Source organism: Ahaetulla prasina, chromosome 2 (genome assembly GCF_028640845.1).
Source record: "Ahaetulla prasina isolate Xishuangbanna chromosome 2, ASM2864084v1, whole genome shotgun sequence".
Classification (NCBI taxonomy): Eukaryota; Metazoa; Chordata; class Lepidosauria; order Squamata; family Colubridae; genus Ahaetulla; species Ahaetulla prasina.
The window spans coordinates 154,672,908-154,696,063 of NC_080540.1; the positions used below are offsets into that span (position 1 = coordinate 154,672,908).

Sequence of the window (23,156 nt, forward strand, 5' to 3'; positions counted from 1 at the left end):
TCCCCCCCTAGTGGAGCAATTTTTAAAAAATAAGAACACCCACCCACCCAAAAGAAGAATGTTGTCTGAAATGTGTTGCCGTTGCATAGTAAAATATCTCTTTCATAGAATAGCTGGGCTTCTCTCCTCTTCTTCTGTGGATGAAGACAAAAAGCAACCACCACCCTAGGATGGTGCCTAGCTTACGGGTTAAGAGTTTAGGCATAGCTTAGCCTGGCTTAGAGTTATGGTGTTAATTCAAAGTCAACAGTGGGAGAATATAAGAACATTGGTCTATTTCTACACAATTCTTCAATATACAGGGGGTTGGGTTCATCAAGGTTTTTTTAAAAAGTTTTTTATTTTTTATTTTTCTTATACACTTATTATAAATATACATTTTCTTATTCATAGATAATCATACATATTCTCTCTAAAGAAAGCACAAAAATAAAACTTTTTAATTACCTTTGGAGTTGCTCTTCTACCCTTTCTTTCCCTTCGTTTTACAACAAACCTTCTTCTTCTCTTTTCCCTCCCTCCTTCTCCTTTCCTACCTTCTTCCTCCTCCTCTCCTTCCTCATACCTACTTCCCTTTCCTCTCCCCCACTCCTCTTCTCTTTCCCTCCTTTCTCACCTTCTCTCCTACTCTTATCCCCTAACTTATCTTCCTCTCCTTCTCCTTCCTTCCATCCCTCTCTCTCCTTCACCTTCTCTCTCTTACCTTCTATTCCTCTCTTCTTTCTTTCTTCCTTGTTGTATATTATTTCCCTTGTTTGGTACCCGAGCAACTCCAATCTTCTGATAATATATACTTTCTTTTTGATTTCTTTTCTATTTTACCCAATCCATCATTTCATGGTTGTACATTTATATCTATAATCTTCTCTTCCCCATCCCTTCTCCCCCTTATAAGAACATTGGTCTATTTCTACACAACTCTTCAATATACAGGGGGCTGGGATCGTCAATGTGAGGAAGGGACCAAGAACTCCCACTCATGACTTCCATTCTCAATTTTTTTCTCATCCATCTTCTGCTAGACCAGGGCTGACAATTAATTTTCCCAAGGAGACCCCTTAAGAAACTACCTCCTCAAGATGCTCCAGGCAGGGAAGAGCATTACGGGTGGGTGCAAAAAAAGCGCTTTCTCTCCTCGGCCTCCTGGGGCCACCAGCCGACTGAAGGAAGGCACCACTGCACAGAACCGTTCCCAACTCGGCTTGTTTTTCTGCCTTCAGCAGCATGCTTATTTACATTTGATTTGTAATTTCCAATTGCCCTCGGATGGGTTGGACAGGGACAGCCAAAGGGCTGAATGTGGTCCGGGGTCTGCAAAATGCCCAGGTCTGTGTTAGACAATCATAATTCCGATGTACTTCAGTACACAGGGTAGAAGTAAAAAAAAATAATAGAGGTCTGGGTTCTTGCATAAAACCTCAGATTTCATGTTCGTTCAGTTTTAATGGAAGACATTAAGAATGCCATTTGCTACACAAAGTTCTGCTGGTTGTAGAGTGCCCTTCCATCAACGTTTCCTTGCAGTTGGTTATTTTTATCCTCATTCAGGTAAAGCAAGGCCATTATTTTGGGGGGAAAAGAGAGTAAAGTTAAAAATAAACGCAGAGGAAGGAGCCAACTTTTTGAGGTCAGCTGCAGAAGGAGCCAAAATAGGCAACGGAATGGCTGATTGAAGCAACTCTGCAGGCATGCAGATGGCCCACATGCCAGTCAAGAGCCTAAAAGTGGGAAGAAGGGCCCTTCCAACTCTTGTCATTCTGTTCTGTTCTGTTCTGTTCTATTTTCTTCTACTCTGGCTCTGATTTCATTAACAAATGAAAAAGAAAGGAATTCAAGAGGCACATTTGCCATGGCTTGGGAGAGGCAGAGATGGAAAATTGGTTGGGTTCTATGTATGTATACATGTATGTATCAAATTTATAAAGTAAACTATCCAACTTGAACAAACTTTGACAGACAAGTTGGTACCGGTAGACAGTCCAGTCCAATCCAATCCAATCCAATCCAATCCAATCCAATCCAATCCAATCCAATCCAATCCAATCCAATCCAATCCAATCCAATCCAATCCAGTGAAAGAAGCATCATGTAGATTGATGTACTAGATGCATGAGTAACATCCCTGCAGAGGCACACACTTCCTAATTTTCTGCCTAGGAAAAGAGGCTCAGGTCTTCAAGGCCACTGAAAGCACATTATATTTCAAGCAATTTGATTCGATGATGATGATGTATCCATCCATGTGTCTGACTCTTGGCAATTCTATGGGCTGGGTCTCTCCACATTTTCCAATCTTGCACTACCTAATTTTACTTGATTCTCTACTGCAGTGATGATGGCTAACTTTTTTGCCATCATGTGCCAGGAGGCGGGGGTGGGAGTGGGGTGTCGTGCATGCGCATACCCACACCCATAATTCTATGCACCCTGCCCCCATGCATGTGTGCGTGACCCCCCTCCACCCCCACTCCTGGCACGCGATGGCCCGGGAGGGCCGTTTTTCTCTCTCACCTGGCACCAGAGCCTCTCTATGAATCTGGGGAGGGTGAAAATGGCGTTCTTCCCCCCCCGGAGACCCTCCGGAGGCCAGAAACTGCCCATTTGCCAACTTCCGGTTGAACAGGAAGTGACATTTTTTGCTGTCCACAGAGGCTCTGGAGGCTGGGGACAGCAAAAAACATCACTTCCTGTCCAACCGGAAGTTGGCAAATAGGCAGTTTCTGGCCTCCGGAGGGCCTCTGGGGGTGGGTGGGGAATTCTGTTTTCATCCTCCCCAGACTCAGAGAGAGGCTCTGGAGCCAGGTGAGAGCGAAAAACGGGCCTTTCCCACCACCCCCCAAGCCCTCTGGAGACAGGAAACAGCCGGTTTGACTACTTCTAGTGGGCCCAGAAGGCCCGAAAATCAGCTGAGCTCACGTACACACTGATATGCTTATGCGTGCCACGCGTGCCATAGGTTTGCCATTACGGCTCTAGGGGGATCCTATTCCAAAGCTTGGATCTCCTAGATTCCATTAGATGGCATTTGATTATATTTGTCTTCTCACCTTCTTTCTAAAGATAAGTTGTTCCCCTGCCTCCCCTCCATCCTCAACTGCTCAGGGTGGAGGATAAACCAACGCAAGCCGTTTTCCTGGGAAAGCTGAAGCCAGAGAAAGGATGCATTTTTGCCTTACTACAAGCTTGGCACTATTAATAAGGGCAGCTGGTTTTCCTCATGCCTCTTCTCAGGAGCCTCTATTAATTTGGATGTGAGCAATCAGCTAGCTGGAAACATTAGAAGCCGGATCCTATGAGGCATTTCCAGCAAGGCAAAGTTATGAGTCAGCTGTGATGCCTACAGCTTGGATCCTCCTAGACCTGGAAAAGTCCACAACCACCCAGGTGGCTTCAGAACTGGCAAACGGACAGGTATGTGGGGATAATATTTTAAGCAGTTACTGATGGGATTTAGACTTTGTTAGAAGTCTTTGGTTTAAGTTCTGAGCCAGAAATGTCTGTTCTCAAAGTGCTGCCAAAATGCAGTTCCCAATAGCTTCAGCCAGCACGGCCAACCATGAAGCCTTATACACTGTAAGCCGCCCTGAGTCTTCGGAGAAGGGCGGGGTATAAATGTAAACAACAACAACAAAAAAAAAGAATGCTAGGAGTTGTCGTCAGTCGATTGAAAATCCTTGTGTCCCTCACATTTGTGCTAGCATTTTGACAAGAGAGCATTGTGAACCCGAGGAGTTACCTTCTTCTGTTTAGAGCTTCACATGAGCCAAGAATAAAAATGAAGACCCGAGTGTAAGTCTGGATAAGTGCAGTTCCAACGGCCAATATCTCTTCAATTAAAACAAGAGACCTCAACTCAGGTCTTCTCCAATCTAATGATTTCAAGATGTGTGGGGATTACAGCTAGAAGGGTTACAGTAATCCCCACCCACCTGGAAGGCGCTGGAATGCGGAGGTCTACCCTGAAGGATTTTTATCTTTTATACATGTACATCCTTTATCCTGCCTTAGCATCGCGCGTGAAACCCAAGTGACAAATATCAAAGGCATTTCGGGGGTCTAAACACTAAACTACAAAATCCTGCATGACGAATTTCAAAAGAGGAGCAGGAATGACAAAACAGAGGAATCAAACAAATGGAAAAGCCCCAGAAGAATAATAAATCAAGGCATCCTCTGCCAGCTCTGACTGACAGCCCTGATGGGGGAAGAAGAAGAAGAAAAAAGCCTGCATCTGTGATGATGCCGGAAATTGTTATTAAATCAGGAAGGAGCAGAAGGGCAGAAGCATTCACCAATCATCTCTCTCATTCCCTGGATATTAAAACCCAGCCCAAAAGGCCACAAAATAACCTTAAGGATAATTTTCAGTTTTACAAACATCCTGCTTTGAATTTCTTTCCTGGAGCATCCACTAGGTGGCATTGTCTCCCTGTCCCCAGACAAGGTACCTGGCTCAAGTATTCTTATCAAATTTCCCCACTTTTGCAATCAAAGCCTAGGCTTCGGTAGGTCAAGCATCCAGGTGCTTGCACAAATACATGACCAAAGGCAAATTAATATGCATATATCTTACATACAAAGACCCTTCTACTTCTATCCCGGTTTCTTCCTCCACATCCTTAAATAATTTAAATTAAATTAAATCTAGGCACACATGCACGCAAATATTCTGTCCACAGACATGCATGTGGCTCCTTTGTACATAGTAAATGTTTTAAAGTAAACAAGCTAGGGTTGTATTTGGCTTTGAATACTAATGAAACATGGATGAAAAAAGGGACAAGATCAACAGCAAAGACTACTGCTCTTTTTGCTAAGGTAAATGTTCCTAGGAAATGTCCAGAGGTAAAACCTGGTTCACATACCGTGTTACACCATAAAGGGATCTGATTGGTTATGACTTAGGCATATGCAAATATGTCAATTTGCATCTCTCTTTTTCCCTGGGTATATGCGGGTGTAGTCTTCAACTTACGACTACAATTGAGTTGTTAAATTTGTATTGCTAAGCGGGACAGCTAAGTGAATTTTGCGCCGTTTTAAGACCTTTTTTGTCACAGTTGTTAAGCGAAATCATTTCACTTGTCAATAACATGTTTGTTATATGAATCTGGCTTCCCTATGGACTTTGCTTGCCAGAAGGTCGCCAAAGGTAAAGCACATGACTCTGGGACTCTGCAACCGGGTCAGTTGCCAAGCGTCTAAATTTTGATCACGTGACCACAGGGAGGCTGCAATGCTCGTAAGTGTGAAAAATGGTCATAAATCACATTTTTTCAGTGCCGTTGTACCTTAGAACGGTCACTAAATGAATGGCTATAATTTGAGGACTGCTTGTCTATGTACTGATACCACTTTGCAAAATTTTTGCCTGAGGCAAGTTCACTTCATGGATATGCCCAAGTAGTTTCTATGTCTAAAATGGTTTTGTTTTTCCCTTTCCTTGTCCTGGGATCTCCTGGTGGCCTGCTTTCCAAGAACAGATTAGGATCACTGCTTTCAGATCAGCCAAGGTCAACTAGGTATATTATTACCTAGGTGGGTACATAAACTTAGCCTCCATGAAACCATGATTTATACCGTGTGAATCTAGTTAACAGTGGCTTATTCAGAAAACCACGGTTGAACAAACAAAAGTGGTGTATTTAACCCAAACATTTCCTTTGCGGTGCTGGTAAGGCCCATTTGATTCATAACCAGCTGGGTGGGAATTCACAACCTGTTCAAACTTCCTAATGACGAGAGCTGTTCAAACGTGGAACAGGCTGCCTCAGTGGGAGGCAGGCTCTCTTTTAGTTTAGGTATTTATAAACAAAGACTACAGAACCATCTGTCAGAGATACTGTAGCTGTAACCTGCCTCAAACATTCTGGAGAGACGATGAGGCTGGTCTGGATGATCTTTGTGGCCTCTTATACTTTTACGATCATATAGGATCTTTTGTAAATGGTTCGGATTGTGACTGATGGGGAATCCTGGTGAAATTAATCTTCAAGGACAAGGACCTAGTCTGAGATCTTTTGCTGTAGTTGCGAAACAGCCGACTACTGCCAATTATTTTTTAATGCCTTTGTATTTGATATCCGTGTATGGGAATCTAAAAGGCTTGCTGTGTTTCCCAGCAAATTAATCTTAATCATTGTTCCTACATCATCAGTGAGACGGTGAAACATAGAAAGAAAATGTGATCTAACGCTGCAGAATGAATCCATAAAAACTGTTTGAACTACATTTCTGTGTCAACGACTTCAGCGGATAGTTAGGAAAAACAATCGCAACCAATCTGCCTTCCGTTGAAGATCTGTATGCTGCCCGAATCAGAAAGAGAGCTGAGAAAATATCTATGGACCCTTCACATCCAGGACATAATCTATTTCAACTTTTCCCCTCAGGACACCGCTATAGAGCATTGTGTGTCAGAACCACTAGACACCAAGGTAGGTTTTTTTCCTGCTGAACACCTAATTCCTGCAGCACTGTCTTAGGTCTAAAGATATTTACCTATGTACAGGTAGTGCTTGACTTACCACCACAATTGAGCCCCAAAATGATATTGTTAAGCAAGACATTTGTTAAGTGAGTTTTGCACCATTTTACGACCTTCCTTGCCACAGTTGTTAAGTGAATCGGTGCATCTGATAAGTTAGTAACCTGGTTATTAAGTGAATCTGGCTTCCCCACTCACTTTGCCGGTCAGAAGGTCACAAAAGGTGAGCACTGCAACTGTCATAAATATGAGTCAGTTCCAAGCATCTGAATTTTGATCACGTGAGCATACGGATGCTGCAAAGGTTGTAACTGTGAAAAACGGTCATAAGTCACATTTTTCAATGCCATTGTAACTTTGAATGGCCGCTAAATGAACTGTTGTAAGTGGAGGACTACCTGTAATAGGCTGTATTGCTATCCCTCAACACTGTCAAATTATTTACTAAATCTGCACTACTATTAATTTTCTCATCATTTCCATCACCCATCTCCTCCCACTTATGACTCTATGACTGTAACTTTGTTGCTTGTATCCTTACGATTTATATTGATATTGATTGGTTTCTGATTGCTTATTTGTACCCTATGACTATCATTAAGTGTTGTACCTTATGATTTTTGATGAAGGTATCTTTTCTTTTATGTACACTGAGAGCATATGCACCAAGACAAATTCCTTGTGTGTCCAAATTCTATTCTATTCTATTCTATTCTATTCTATTCTATTCTATTCTATTCTATTCTATTCTATTCTATTCTATTTCTCCTTCCCAGCCTCTCATCTTCTCATTTCCCATCTTTTCTCATCTTCTCATTTTTCCTATTATCTTCTCCTATTAGTAGTTTACGATTTATCACTTGTTTGTATCTTATATGATTAATGATTGTAACTATGATTCCTGATCTATGACATCACTTGCTGTTTGTATATACTCTGAGAGCTTATGCACTGGAGACTAATTTGTGTGTCTGATCGCACTTGGACAATAAAGAATTCTATTCTAAATTCTACTCTTCCTAATCCCAATGTGACTCTTGATAGCAAAACCATACAGAACCTGTCCACACGGCAGCTTCCAGAATCTCCAAACAGGAAATGTTTTTATTTATTTAATTTACACATTTATATAGCTGCTCAGCTCTCAAACAATTCTGGCCATCTTCCAATAAAAAAATAAAAGACATATAAAATCATTTTAAAACTATAAACTCAACCACTTAAAACATAAAATATTAAAAACAACAAAAACCCTGGTGCCAATCAGTGCTAAGGTACTATCATCTAGTCTTATCCCATGTTAACATGGGTTAAAAGACAAATAAACTGACTCAGTTGAATAAACTTTCCTGCTCAGCGGTATAAAATAATTCTTTTATTTTCCTCCAGACTTTCAGTTTATTTCTCTGTGGTTTGTGCAGGTAAAAGTCCCAGGAGATTATGCATCACATTTACAAATACTTCCTCTTTTTATCTTTTTTTTTAAATGTGACAATACAGAACATTCACATGTAATCTCAAGAACATTTTCTTTGAGCCATGGGAAGCCTTATTTCTTTTCTGTTCAGGTAAAAGATATAATTTTATTGACTATATTTGCTAACAGCACATGTACCAAATTAGGGCTACACAATCCACACAATAAAACAGTTTACGGAAAATTCTCCCTCCTTATAGCCAATCCGGTTGTTATCTAGATTTCTGCAGGGTTAATATGGTGCTGAATGTCTACTTAATTGCAACATAATCAATGTTTATTTCCAGTATATAACCCTGTATGTACGGTTCAGGTAGTCCTTAAGTTACAATTGCAGTTGAGACCCGGACTCCCATTTCTAAGCGCTGCAATTGTAAAGTGAAACAGCACATGACTTCCATCTCTTAGCAATAACAATCCAGGCAGTCCCGGTTGTTGCTGTAACCCCAAGAAACACAGGTTGTTCATTAAGTGGGAAACAGAAGGTGTTCCAGGTAAGGAGTGCGGGGTGCCACAAGAGGATAGAGATGGACTTGGGAAGTCTGGCTTAATAGCACTGGCACCAGCATTTGGACTTGTATACCACTTTGCAGTGCATTCATTACAGCCCTCTCGAAGCGGTTTACAGAGTCAGCATATTGCCCTCAATAATCTGGGTCCTCATTTTACCGACCTCAGAAAGGTGGAAGGCTGAATCAACAATGAGCCGGTCAGGATCGAACTTCTGGCAGTCGGCAGAATTAACTTGCAATACAGCATTCCAACCATTATGCCACCACGGCTCTTCCTGGCCGAGGCCACTGGCACAGGCCACATGCAAGAAAAGGGGACATGGGATGGACGAATGTGTTTGTGTGTATCCCAGATCACAGGGAGATCTGGGAAAAAGAAGGCAGGATGTGTGCAAACACAACAAGGGCGAGGGAAAGAGGGTGTGTGTGTGTTTGTGTGTGTGAGTGCAGGGAGGTTGGAGAAGGAGGCAGATAGTGGATGCGGGCCGGTGTGAGCACCGGCTGCGCGGGTGATAGAGGGAGCCCGTCGTGGTTCCCATGTGACACCTCTCCTGCGCAGACTGCACTGGCTACCTGGTGGCCTTTCGGGTGCGCTTCAAGGTTTTGGTAACTATCTTCAAAGCGCTCCATGGCATAGGGCCGGGTTACTTACGGGACCGTCTGCTGCCACCGATTGCCTCCCACCGACCCGTGCGCTCTCACAGGGAGGGACTCCTCAGGGTGCCGTCAGCCAGGCAGTGCCGGCTGGCGACACCCAGGGGAAGGGCCTTTTCTGTGGGGGCTCCCACCCTCTGGAACGAACTTCCCCCAGGACTTCGCCAACTTCCTGACCTTCGAACCTTTCGCCGCGAGCTTAAGACACATCTATTTATTTGCGCAGGACTGGACTAGAATTTCAAATTTTAAATTTGGTTTTAACGGGGTTTTATTATCTTATTGTAATTTTTAATATTCGGCCTTATTTAATAAGTTTTTTAATTGGTGTTTTATTTTGTATTTATATGTATGTTTTTATTAGGCTGTAAACCGCCCTGAGTCCCTTGGGAGATAGGGCGGTATAAAAATGCGATTAAATAAATAAAAATAAATAAATCCAGATCGGCCAGGGAAGGAGGGCAATGGTGGGCGCATATTTGTGTGTGAGTTCAGAGAGTATAGGGAAGATGGGCATTTGTGGTTGCGAGTCACCAAAAGGAGAAAGCACAGTGTAGCGCATGTGCCTGAAGAAAGGCTGGAGCAGTGGAGAGTTATCCAAGCAACTATTCACCTTCCCAATAGTTTTCCCATTGACATTGCTTGTCAATGCCAATCGTGACTGTGGCATGTTGCAATCACTCATTAAGTGCCAGCTGATTGCTAAGAGCCCAAATTACAGGCGGCTGCAACAACCAGAACTTTGAGGATCCGTCATAAGTCCCTTCACTCAGTGCCATTGTAACTTCGAATAATTGCTGAACCAGTGGTCATAACTTGAGGACTACCTGTAATTCATTGCTGGAAGCAGAATTTAAATAATTTGAACGAACAACATTTTGTGTATTCTATCCCATGCCTGAGGTAACTAGACTTATCACAAAGTTATCTTATTTAATAAAGGTCATCTACAATGTGAATTGATAGCTTTCTCCTTAAAGGTTCTCTTCTTTTATTGCCTGTAATTCACTGTTCTTTAATGGATGAATGCTAAAGTAAGATGTGTCAGTATCTGCTTCCTGAGGAGTAGAGACGCTTGGCTTTAAATAACTAGATTTAAAATTTATAATATAGTAATTCTTCATTACTAAAAAGGAAAAAGGTAGGGGAAAAAAAGCTTGGGTTTCATCCTTCTGCCTTAACAGGAAACAATGCAAAGAATAGAATCTGGACCAGGAAGCTTTTAATTAAAAGCAGAGTATTTTTTTTACAAAATCAATAGAACATTGCCGGTATAACTCGCAATATTCTACTGCATCACCATCATTATTTAAAAACCCGTACATTGAATTTGAGAGAATATAAAAGGCAAACACAGAAAGCAATAACATAAAATAGAATCCTCTGGATCAGGGGTCTCCAACCTTGGCAACTTTAAGCCTGGTGGACTTCAACTCAGCTGGCTGGGGAATTCTGGGAGTTGAAGTCCACCAGGCTTAAAGTTGCCAAGGTCGGAGATCCCATCTCTGGACTGTCTGCAAAAAGTGAGTGAATACACGCAGTCCTCGAATTGCAACAGTTCGTTTAGTGACCATTCAAAGCTATACCGGCATTGAAAAAAGGGACTTATGACCAGTTTCCATACTTACAACTGATGCAATATCCCCATGATCACATGATCAAAATTTGGATGCTTGGCAACTGACTCATATTTATGACGGTTGCAGAGTCCTGGGGTCATATGATCTCCTTTGGCGACCTTCTGATAAGCAAAAATCAATGGGGAAGCCAGACTTAACAACCATGTTAGTTACTTAACAAATGCAATGAGTCACTTATTCAGGAAAAGTTGTAAAATGGGGCAAACTCACTTAACAAATGTTTCACTTAGCAACAGAAATGTTGGGCTCCATTGTGGTCATAAGTCGAGGACTACCTCTATTTTGGAGGCCAACATGATTAGGGTTTAACCCAGGGTCACGTGGCCCCCTTTTGCCACCTTCTGACAAGCAAAGTCAATGGGGAAGCCAGATTCACTCAACAACCATTTACTAACTTACTCACTGAAGTGATTCACTTAACAACTTTGGCAAGAAAGGTCGTAAAGGGGGTCAAAACTCACTTAACAAATATTTCACTTAGTAAGAGAAATGTTGGGCTTAACCGTGATCGTAAGTCGAGGACTACCTGTATATACATATTCCAGAAAAAAATACTAAGATAAAAGCAACCTTTTCTCTCAATACTAATAAATCCAAAAGTAAAGGAAGTCACAAACCAAGGCAGTCTGGGATTTTTGCCTGGCCTCGCCTCTCTTGACCTTCCTTAATCCTCCGTTTTTCAGAAGGCTCTTTGGTAGCACTCGTTCCCTCTTTCTAATTGCTGTGAGAAGCAACAAGCATGAAGAAAGTTATTTCCTCCAGCCACCAAGAAGCATTTTTAACATGCAGGTCCATTTCCAATTAACATAAAGAGCAATCCACATAACCCCACCATTTAATTTGACTGGTAATCTTTAGCAGATGGTTTGACTAAAGGCAAGAAGAAACTGGAATTTGGCACAGGGAGGGTAGGCGAGAATTTATAAAGAAGGCTACTGCTTTAATAAATATTACTGGAAAAATCAAATGGAGCTTTCACGTTCCTACTAACTGACTTAAAGGAAGCACACTCACCTTTGGGAGGGTGTTATTTTTTTCGATGGATTATGGGATTTGATACCCATCCAGAGTTTGCAACTTAAGGTATATGTGTGTGTGTGTGTTGGTGGTGGCTATATAAGTGTTCTAAATAAATGAACGCATTACAACTCAAATAGAATAGAATAGAATAGAATAGAATAGAATAGAATAGAATAGAATAGAATAGAATAGAATAGAATAGAATAGAATTCTTTATTGGTCAAGTATAATTGAACACACAAGGAATTTGTCTTGGTGCATACACTCACGGTGTACATAAAGGAAAAGATACATTCGTCAAGAATCATAAGGTACAACACTTAATGATACTCATAGGGAAATAGTCAGTATAAATGTTAAGGATACCAGCAACAAGTTTACAGTCCTACTGTTGTGACCCAGGTTCCTGGACCCGGACTCCTGGACCCGGATGATTCAGAAAGTGAGGGAGAAGACCTGGCAAGCCCTGCTTCTCTTGGGCCCTCTCCCTCCCTGGCACCCACTCAAAGGGAAGAGGAGGGGCCGGCAAGGCCTGATTCTCTCGAGCCTTCTTCTGATTTGGCAATGCCCCAAGAACAGTTTTGGAGTGATGCAAGACTGTGCAGACGTGACCGGCGCGCGCAGCAGAAGCAGTGTTGGGATAAAGCCAAGGAATGATGGTCATGCAGTGACATCTGCAGAGACTATAAATAGGAGGCGGGACTTCCTGGTTTTTTGTCTTGGACAAAGCAATGAATTTGCGCGGGCAAACTGTATCAATGGAGGGACGAATATATTCATGAGTAATTCTGGCCTTATCTATAATTTCCTCGTTATCTCCAGAAACTTGGCAGGCCCGTGGGTAGACGTGGCCAGGACATTTATCTATATAAATAAAGTAGAAGAGGAGGCCTTTGACTGACTCTTTGCTGGGGGTATTGGGGGAGGGAAACAGAACACCTATAGTCATAAGTGGGAGGAGATGGGTGATAGGAACAATGAGAAGATTAATAGTAGTGCAGACTTAGTAACTAGTTTGACAGCATTGAGGGAATTATTTGATTAGCAGAGTGATGGCGTTTGGGAAGAAACTGTTCTTGTGTCTAGTTGTTCTGGTGTGCAGTGCTCTATAGCGTCATTTTGAGGGTAGGAGTTGAAACAGTTTATGTCCTGGATGCGAGGGGTCTGTACAGCCAAAAATATCACAAAAAGATATACTGCAGGAGCTGCTCCTGTGTTTTATATTCTTCCCATTCATTTTAAGCTGTCTCTCTTTCTCGAAGGTTTCTGTAGCTAGTTTACATATCTGCATTAAGCTGTGATGAAGTTTGCTTTTAGCCTCTCAGATTGTGTGAACACATCCACTCTAAATATCTATGGAGATTCTCAGTCATCTAGGTCATGGTTGTCCCAAAGGTGCTTTTTTTCAAGAGGCAATTGGACTTTCTTGGTTTTTCTTTGAAGACGTTTCGCTTCTCATCCTAGAAGCTTCTTCAGCTAAATGGATGAGAAGAGAAACGTCTTCAAAGAAAAACCAGAAAATCCATTTGCCCCTTGAAAAAAGCACCTTTGGGACATCCATTCTTATTTGTAAACCATGGTTTATGCTCAGATGTTCTGTAAAATAACCCATTAGGAGATAAAAACCAAAACTGGTTAAACATGGCTTAGAAAGGGTATAAACCTAGCCCCTGCCATGGGAAAAGATACCTGAGGTGGCTTACTCAATTTATCCCCAAAGAGGGCTGTTCCCTAAACCACTCTATGCAGAGGGGAAACTATAGATGGAGATATTTGCAAACATCTTGTCAAAAGGCCTCCCTCAAAATGGATGAGAAGCGAAACATCTTCAAAGAAAAACCAGAAAGTTCAGTTGCCCCTTGCAAAAAGCACCCTTGGGACATCCACTTTTATTTGTAAACCATGGTTTATGCTCAGATGTTCTGTAAAATAACCCATTAGGAGATAAAAACCAAAACTGGTTAAACATGCATTGGTCAGAACCATCATTCCCAAATACTGTTTTGCATGTGTGTTCGACCAACTCCCAAATCCTTTTCTGTGCTGGCTATGCTGTATAACAGGGGTGTCAAACTCAAGGCCTACAGGTTGGATCTGGTCTGCAGGGTGCTTAAATGTGGCCCATGGAGCCAGCCTGGAAATAGCAAAGGAGCGGCCTGCAGTGCCTCTGGCAGCCAAAATGAGGTGCTGGGGGGCTGCACACATGTTCCTGTGTCCCATTTTGTCAGGGTGCTGTAGGAGGCATCCATCCCGGGCCCCTTACCAGGCCGGCCTGCGGAGAACTACAATGCTGATCCGGCCCTTGAAGAAATCCAGTTTGACACCAGTTCCAGTCCATCTGATCAAGTGGGTGACAGACAGCAAGAGCACAAAGCTTTGAGACCGCAAGGTTACCTGAACAGTCAAATTTTATTATCACCCTCCTCCTCCTCCTCCTCCTCCTCCTCTTCCTTGCCTTTTCTCTTCCAGGAGCAAATGCTGACCCCGTAGCTCCTGTCTCTTCCCACAGCTTAAGCACTAATCCTCCGGCACCCCTTTATCAGATGCTGTCATATGGTGGCTTCTTCTTGAGCAGTTCCTACTGTAGCCTCTGTCTAATGTAAACCAGCCTTTTATCCCCTAGATTAGCTGCTCGCTGTAGGATTAGCTCTTTTTCATTCTAATGCAAACCGACAGATGATTTTTTAAAAAGGGTGAATCTACTCTATTTGTTGTCTTCTTTCTAGCCTGGCCAAAGAGGGATCCTTTTGGTGGGGGGGAGGGGGAGGGGAGGCCTCTAGGGAATGGAATTAAGATTGAAAAATTGGGTGGCAAATAAGAGGTATTGGTTGAGAAAAAAGACAAGGGATCTTAGTAATAAAGAGAGGGATCTGGAAGGTAGGATACAGCACATTTTCTAAATGAAAATATGGAAGAAAAAAATCATTTTGACAGCCAGCATCATCATAAATTCCATGCTTTTGTATTCTGAATGAAGAGAACGCAGGGCTGGGACTAAAAGTACACAGAGATCTGACTAGACATTGCAGCAGAAATATTTAATGCTTGGTGTGCTAAGCCGTGAAGTCAAACTCCTGTTCCTATGTGCTGTCAATTCCACGCCTCTCAGATCCTCCATGTGTGCTGATCTACAACAGGAGTGTCAAACTCGATTTCATTGAGGGCTGCATTAGGGTTGTGTTTGACCTGGGGGGGGGCAGGGGGGGCGTGGCCAGGGGGGGCGTGCCCAGCTTGATGTCACTTGTGTTGAGGGCGCCTGTGGCCTGAGCGCTCTGCCAGCAAAAATGGACTCCCGAGCTCCATTTTCAGCTGGGACAGCCTCCTTCAACTCTCTGCCAGTGAAAATAGAGCTTGAGGGGGCCCTGCACGGCCCTCCCAAGCTCTGTTTTCGCTGGCAGAGGCACCGCGGGCCAGTCCTTTGCTATTTCCAGGGCAGCCCAGTGGGCCAGATCTAAGCACCCCATGGGCCGAATCCTTGAGATCGACACCCCTGATCTACAACATCCAGCCTCCCCAGATGATTGACATGGTAGCTCCATATCTCTAGTGGCCACCTGATGGGGACTGTTGGCTTAGGTGTATAATTGCATTGGTTTTATACTACATTGAAACTAGCCAGAAACTGAACAACCTCTTTGGATCCCAAACATCAGAGCAGGGTTTTTTTCTCCCTGTCAGAGCACTTATTAACTGTTATGTGTTCCAGGGAAGCTGACCAAATCAGTTGACAAAGATGTAAAAATTACTTCAAACCGTTAGTAATTCTTTTGTGGGAACCACTTTCATAAGGAAGCAGCAGTCATCCTGAGTTTAAAATCGCTTTAAAAGCGGGAAAGACAAAAACACAAGATCTGGAATTCAAAGGCAGCTTGGTCAGACCCAACAAGGTTCTTCATACAAATATCTGCAGTAATATTGTGAATCGATCTTCGCCCAATTGGCCACTCTCCTGATGTGTTGGACTTTAGCTATCCCACTCTTCTACACCAGGTTGGGAAAGAAGATTGAATCGTTCAGTCAGTCATCTTACAAGAAGTAGACAGACAGACTTCAAATGGGGCCAGCTTGCCAAGCTGGAATCAGGGGGTCTTCTGCTCACTTTAATGAATAGGATTTTAAATTTCTGTCTCCAAGTCTTGCCTTAACATTCTCCACCATAGTATATACTATATTATTACCATTTTATTTATATATTGCCCCTATTTTCAGAGACAGAGCAAGTGTATCATCTAATAAAAGTATAAAATCTAATAAGAAGGTGTGTTCAGGAAATCACTGCATGGAAAAAGGGAAATGGGGCTTGGGAATTTTCAGACCAGCTTGTAATCTTTCGTAATGGCTGGAGATGATGTACTCTCTATATGAGAATCACTGTGAATATTTTTTAAAGGCACCAGTGCTCTTTTGCATCCTGATTAAGCTTCTTACTCTGCTTTAGGAGATCCTGGCTTTCATCATTTGATCTGATTACCTCGTTATATTCAGCTGGCAGGGATGGTTGGAGTTGTAATCTAACGTATCTGACAGTATTGGATGGGGGAAAGAGCTGATGTGGGACAATGATCCAAGGATTTCTGGTTCCTGAATTTGATTAATTTTTTTTATGCCACCCATCTGCCCTACCAGTGACTGTAATATATACGCTGTTTCCCCCAAAATAAGACATCCCCTGATAATAAACCCAATCGGGCTTTTGAGCACATGGCAATAAGGCCAACTGCTTATTTCAGGGTTCAAAAAAATATAAGACAGGGTCTTATTTTCGGGAAAACACGGTAGAATATATATCATCTAGCAAATTAAGAAAGAAAGAGAAGAAACTCTCTTTAGGTTTACAAATAGTTTCTCATTTGATAGTCTTAAAGCTAGTCTTAAGTCTACTTTCCACAAATTATGTAGCTCTTAACTTAAACTGGGGGTGGGGCAGGAGATAAGACATTATGGCAACTCATATGGCTCATTTTGGGTCAGTTGAGGAAATTTAGGAAGATGTAGGAGATTTAATTTCAAGTTCTTTCTCAAACATAATGCCTAGTGGCTGACCTGTGGGCCAAGCAGCATTGTCAACCTACTTCACAGAACTATTGTGAAGACCAAACATGGATAAGATCTTTTCTTAAGGACTATTTTGTGATGATAAAGGTAGCAAACTTTGTGTCTGCAGAGAGCTGGTAGACAGTCTTGTTTAAGATTACTTGATTTCTCCTAGGAAAGGAGGGCCTAAGAAAACATTTGCAGGGCTACTGTGTTCTATGTGTCTGATTGATTAAAGTGGCTTGGATTCACTGGAGTTGGCATCTGTCCATCCATCCATCCATCCATCCATCCATCCATCCATCCATCCATCCATCCATCCATCCATCTAGGCAATGCCTGATTCCACCTGTACAGGTTTAACAGAGTTTATTCTCTTGCTTGGTAGGAGTTTGAACTAGTTAGCCTTGATAAAGTAAATAGGGTTGTTGGATCTTTGAGTTCAGTCACCTGTGTTTTAGATCCAATTCCTTCTGGTTGGTCATGGCCTCCTGAGAGGTGACATTGATTTGATCCAAGTGGTGATTAATTCTTTTTTGTGGGATAGGGTATTTCTGCCTCCAACCTTCCCTTTTGTAGGAGATGTACTGTAGTTGGCTTGCAGCTCCACAGAGGTATGAGGAAAGAAAATTATCTGGACTTTTTTTAGTTGGGTTTCAGGCATGGTTATAGCTGAGGCACTTTATTGACAACTTAGGGTGGAACTGGGATAGATGTAGTGCTTCTATCTTGGCCCTCCTTGATCTCAGCATATTCTGATATTACTGATCACATTATCCTTCTGGATTGTCTCACAGAATTAGGAGGTATGATTGTATGATGGTTCTCCTTTTTTAAGGGCTGGTTTCAGGGAGATATTAAGCTTGTGAACCCTGATTTGCAGAATGCCTCAGGGCTCTACCCTCTCCTCACTCATCTACAAGAAGTTGTTGGATAAGATAAACCACCCACATGGGGTGAGGTATCGTCAGTACTCCAGTGATAACTAACTATTTTTGGCCAGGACAACTAAGAGGTACTGTCATTTCCTGCCCCTCCCCCAGTGTCTGGAGACTGAGGTGGGGGGGTCTGGAAGAAGAGATTTCAGCTCAACCCTCGCAAGATCACGTGAAGGGTTAATACCACTTTATAATGCCTTGGTAAGGCCACAAGTGGAATACTGCATTCAGTTTTGGTCGCCACGATGTAAAAAAGATGCTGAGACTCTAGAAAAAGTGCAGAGAAGAGCAACAAAAATGATTAGGGGACTGGAGGCCAAAACATATGAAGAACGGTTGCAGGAACTGGGTATGTCTAGCTTAATGAAAAGAAGGACTAGGAGAGACATGATAGCAGTGTTCCAATATCTCAGGGGCTGCCACAAAGAAGAGGGAGTCAAGCTATTCTCCAAAGCACCTGACAAGAAGCAATGGATGGAAAGGAGAGAAGCAACTTAGAACTAAGGAGAAATTTCCTGACGGTTAGAACAATTAATCAGTGGAAAAACTTGCCTCCAGAAGTTGTGAATGCTCCAACACTGGAAGTTTTTAAGAAGATGTTGGATATCCATTTGTCTGAAGCAGTGTAGGGTTTCCTGCCTAGGCAGGGGGTTGAACTAGAAGACCTCCAAGGTTCCTTCCAACTCTGTTATTCATATTCCTATTCCCATTCCCATTCCCATTCCCATTCCCATTCCCATTCTATTCTATTCTATTCTATTCTATTCTATTCTATTCTATTCTATTCTATTCTATTCAAGACTGAGCGGCTGTAGGTTTTGAGGCCACTGCCTGGTTGGGAGATTTCCTTTCTAAACTTGGAGTTGAATTGCACTCCCAAGACTGGTGTTGCAGTTTGCGGGTTGCCTTGGTCTTTAATTTAGTTTAAATTTAATTTAATCGAGTTGTTTTTTTCTGTTTTTTTGTTCTAATTTCTTCTTAGCTGTCCAAAGTCATAGTAGTAGTATAAGTGGCCTTATAAATTGCAGGCAAGCAGGCAGGAAGGAAGGAAAGAAAGAAAGAAGAGGAAGACGAATATTTGGGGAAATTTTACTGTACACAGTTCTTACTTTTAAAGCTCTCCATAGCTGTCTTATCCCTTTATTTCCTGATACCACTGCTACTCTTTGTACTTGTAGCTCTTCAAAAGTCTTCTCCCTTAAAGGCTTATGTTCAGCCTCTCTTGTGGCCTGTATGAGTGGAATCCCTCTTCAAAGATTTAAATGACATTTTTTTCCCTCTCTCTCTCTCCCTGCAAAGAAAGGTTGTGTTCCCATATGACGCCCAATGTCACAGAACAGTTAACAATATTTTGGAATTATGTGCTGTCCAAACTTAACTGATATAGGTTAGTTTGCCGTTTCATGTGTCAAAGGAACCCATAAAACTGGGATGAATTCCTTATGTTAATATAGGTAAGCATGTTGTACAAATCCATGCACAGGATCAGGGGTGTCAAACTCGCGTCGTCACGGCGGCATTACGTGACGTATAGGGACTTCCCCCCCCTTCGTTAAACCGGGCGGGGGCGGGGCCAGAACGTGATGGATCCAGCCTGCGGTCCACGAGTTTGATACCCCTGCACAAGATAGTCCCAAAGGTGCTTTTCTCAAGAGGCAGCTGGAGTTTCTTGTTGTTCTTTGAAGATGTTTTGCTTCTCATCCAAGAACACTCATCCCTCAACACTGTCAAAATAGCTACTAAGTCTGCATTACTATTAATCTTCTCATCATTCCTATCACCCATCTCCTCCCACTTATGACTGTATGACCGTAACCTTGTTGCTGGTATCCTTACGATTTATATTGACTGTTTCCCTATGACTGTCATTAAGTGTTGTAAGTGTTGTACCTTGATGAAGGTATCTTTTCTTTTACATACACTGAGAGCATATGCACCAAGACAAATTCCTTGTGTGTCCAATCACACTTGGCCAATAAAAACATTCTATTCTATTCTATTCTATTCTATTCTATTCTATTCTATTCTATTCTATTCTATTCTATTCTATTCTATTCTTTTCTTTTTCAATTCTGACTGGATGGTGGGAATGGAAGGATTTATATTCCTTGCAGTCAGCTGGTCATTTGCATTCTTTTAGAGAGTCCTTGAGGCCACTTGGAGATTTATCTGTGTCCTCAGGATCACCTGAGTAGTGCAAATGGATGTGGAGCCTTCTTGGAACTGCTGAAAGGATTGTGTTGTAGACTAGAGATAAATGATGTTGTATCCTTCCCACTCTGTTGAGAGAGGGCTGTTCAGTGTTGACATAGATGGCCTCTTTGCCCCTCTTTCAAACCAGTGGTCCTCTCTGTCCAAAATGTGGACTTTGCTGTCTTCAAAAGAGTGGCCTTTGTCTTTTAAATGCGGATGGACTGCTGAATGGGTTTGTTCTCCTATGGTGGAAATACCTGGAAAAGGGCCTTATTAGAAGCTCTTAAGGTCCAGCTCTTAAGCTACATGTAGAAGGAGCCACTGTAGATAACCTGGTCCTTAGCTATTAGGATACAGATAAAAGTTCAGAAGCCAAAAAAGGCTAAATCAAATTCCCCAACTGGTGGAAACATGTCCATCTTTATGTCTAGCAAAATTAAATTAAATATGTCTTTTTTTTAAAAAAAGAGCAATACAAAATACCTACAATTTGAACAAATTGCATTTTTTTCAATTTTTTTTTAAAAAGAGCACAGCGCACACACGAGGTTGTTGTTGTTATTTTTTTGCACCTGGCATAGCTATTCCCAACCTGGTACCCTTTATTTGGACTACAACTGCACAATATCAAATCAGTATGGTACTGTGTACTGTGAGTTTAGGGGGAGTTGAAGGGTATAAAGGCGAGGAAAGTTGTCTTAGCATAACAACTCTTCTAAATGTACAGCAAGAGCAAGTGGCTTTCTGCTCAGTTTGAGATCTCATTTCAAGGACCAGGGAGATACAAAAGAATGACTCTTGGGTGGGACACAAACTCACCCCATGCTTGAACGATAAGCCATCTCTGCACGCTACGGCTTGGCTCCCTCTGTTTTATCAGCCCAGTGTCTTCTATCCATCCTTCTTCACGTCAATGAAATGCCCATTAAAGTGAATAATGCACTAAGTGGACTTCATTATGAGACGCCTGCTTGCCTATTGTTCTCGATTATTTCATATCAGAGCAGCCTTATCTTCCCACAAAATGCTTCCATTTAAGCCCCATTCATCTTTCAAATCCTTCCCTGCTCCCTTGTCTCTCCAAGACTCATTGCCCTCTTCCACCCTGCTTTCTTTCACGTTTATGGTTGTTGTTTTTTTGGTGGGGTTTTTTTTTTGGTGCTGCAGTACACACAAAAGAAAAATCCTGTGATTCCTCATCACAGCAACACAATGGGGGGCAAGGAATGTGGGCGCGATAGGGTGGCCTTCAAGGATTGCTGCTCCCCCCCCTCCCTGACTCTCAGCAAAGAATCACTATCTTTCTTGCAAGTGGAAAAAAAAATATGGATGCTCCACTGAGTTCCCCAAATCATTCAAAATGCCAGCTGTAGGCATTTGGCACTCAGGTGAAACCTTCAGAAGCATCCCTGGAGCCTTCCTTTCATCCCAATGTCTCCAGGGGCAGTTTTGGAAGTTCTGGGCTGTCTGATCAGGCCACCCACTTCAAGGGAGGTGAGATGCATAAGTTAAACGTTAAACTCTGGGCCTGAATGAGAACAAAAACAAAAAAAAAAGTCTGGAGAGAAAGGAAGTGAAAAGAATAGTCATACACCCCTCCCCCCAAGAATATTAGGCTTGCTCTAGGACTTCTATAAGGAAATGGAACTTTCCATTCAGACTGCTGATATCCTCTAGACCAGGGGTCTCCAACCTTGGCAACTTTAAGACTTGTGGACTTCAACCCCCAGAATTCCCCAGCCAGCAAAGCTTTCATATCAGCAAAGCTTTGCTGGCTGAGGAATTCTGGGAGTTGAAGTCCACAAGTCTTAAAGTTGCCAAGGTTGGAGACCCCTGCTCTAGACCAGAGTTGGGGAACTATGGTTGTGGACTTCAGCTCCCAGAATTCCTGAGCCAGCTGGAATGGCTGGCTTAGGAATTCTGGGAGTTGAAGTCCACAAGTCATAAAAGGACCATAGTTCCCCAATTCTGGTCTAGATCACAGGTGTCAAACTCGATCGTGTCTCGTGATGTATTGTGACTTTTTTGCCTTTGCGGAGCCAGGGCGGGCATGGCCTGCGCGTGACGCATCCAGCCTGCGGGCCACCAGTTTGACACCCCTGCAGTCTATATCCAGCTTCTCCTTCAAGGACTCTTCCAGTTGCCCATCTATTTGGGTGCACAGTCTGCGGGCCTACAATGTCCTTTCCTGCTTTCCCTGGAACCCACTTTGATCACAACAGAGGCAGGTGAAAAATACAAAAACAAAAAGATCCCTTCACATGCTTTGAAGTGTATGGCATGATTGTACCTCTTTTCCATACAGACCCACTCTGGCCCTTAGATACTCCCAAAAAGTGACCCTTGTCAACTACCACTGATTGCACTTGATCTAGTTCAATATTTTTTTCCACAGTGGTTTTCTAGACAAAAATATTTCCAGAGGAGGGGGGAGCCTGTTGCATGTGTCCTCCACTGAGTTATACTTCTCCTCCTGGATGATCTTCTCATCGTTCCCATCACCAATCTCTTTCCACTTATGACTGTATGACTGTAACTTTGTTGCTGGTAATCCTTATGATTTATATTGATATACTGACCATCATTTGTGTTGTAAATGTTGTACCTTGATGAACGTATCTTTTCTTTTATGTACACTGAGAGCATATGCACCAAGACAAATTCCTTGTGTGTCCAATCACACTTGGCCAATAAAAAATTCTATTCTATTCTATTCTATTCTATTCTATTCTATTCTATTCTATTCTATTCTATTCTATTCTATTCTATTCTATTCTATGATTCTGTTTTGACAGAGGACTCTCAGCAATCAATTTCTGCTTTGCTTAGCAAAGGTGTCTTCAATAAAGGAGAATATTTGTGGCTCAAGATTTGTGAAATGAGGGGATCCTTGGTGCTCTCTGAGCTTGCTTGTTTTCTTGCAAACCAAAACACCTCTCCGCTAGTAATCAGCACCCAGATGTGCATAGATTAAGACCAAGATTAACATCAGACCAACAGTCAAGAAGTAAACAATATCCCCAATCAAGGAACTGCCAAACAAGCCAGCAGTAAACAGCCGTACCAAAGAACCTCTAAGGCTGCCTCCACCAACACGGACAGGGCAAGCCACTAGAACCGCAAAGGCAAACCTATGGCACACGTGCCAGAGATGGCACGCAGAGCCCTCTCCGCTGGCATGTGCGCCGTCTCACCAAGTCA

The 23,156-nt window shown here is 42.5% G+C and overlaps 1 protein-coding gene across 2 annotated transcripts in view; it reads right to left on the reverse strand.

Moving 5' to 3' along the window:
* The window catches only part of ASIC1 (acid sensing ion channel subunit 1), a 348,048-nt gene that overhangs the window by 95,550 nt on the left and 229,342 nt on the right, over nt 1-23,156 (reverse strand). The window lies entirely within an intron of this gene.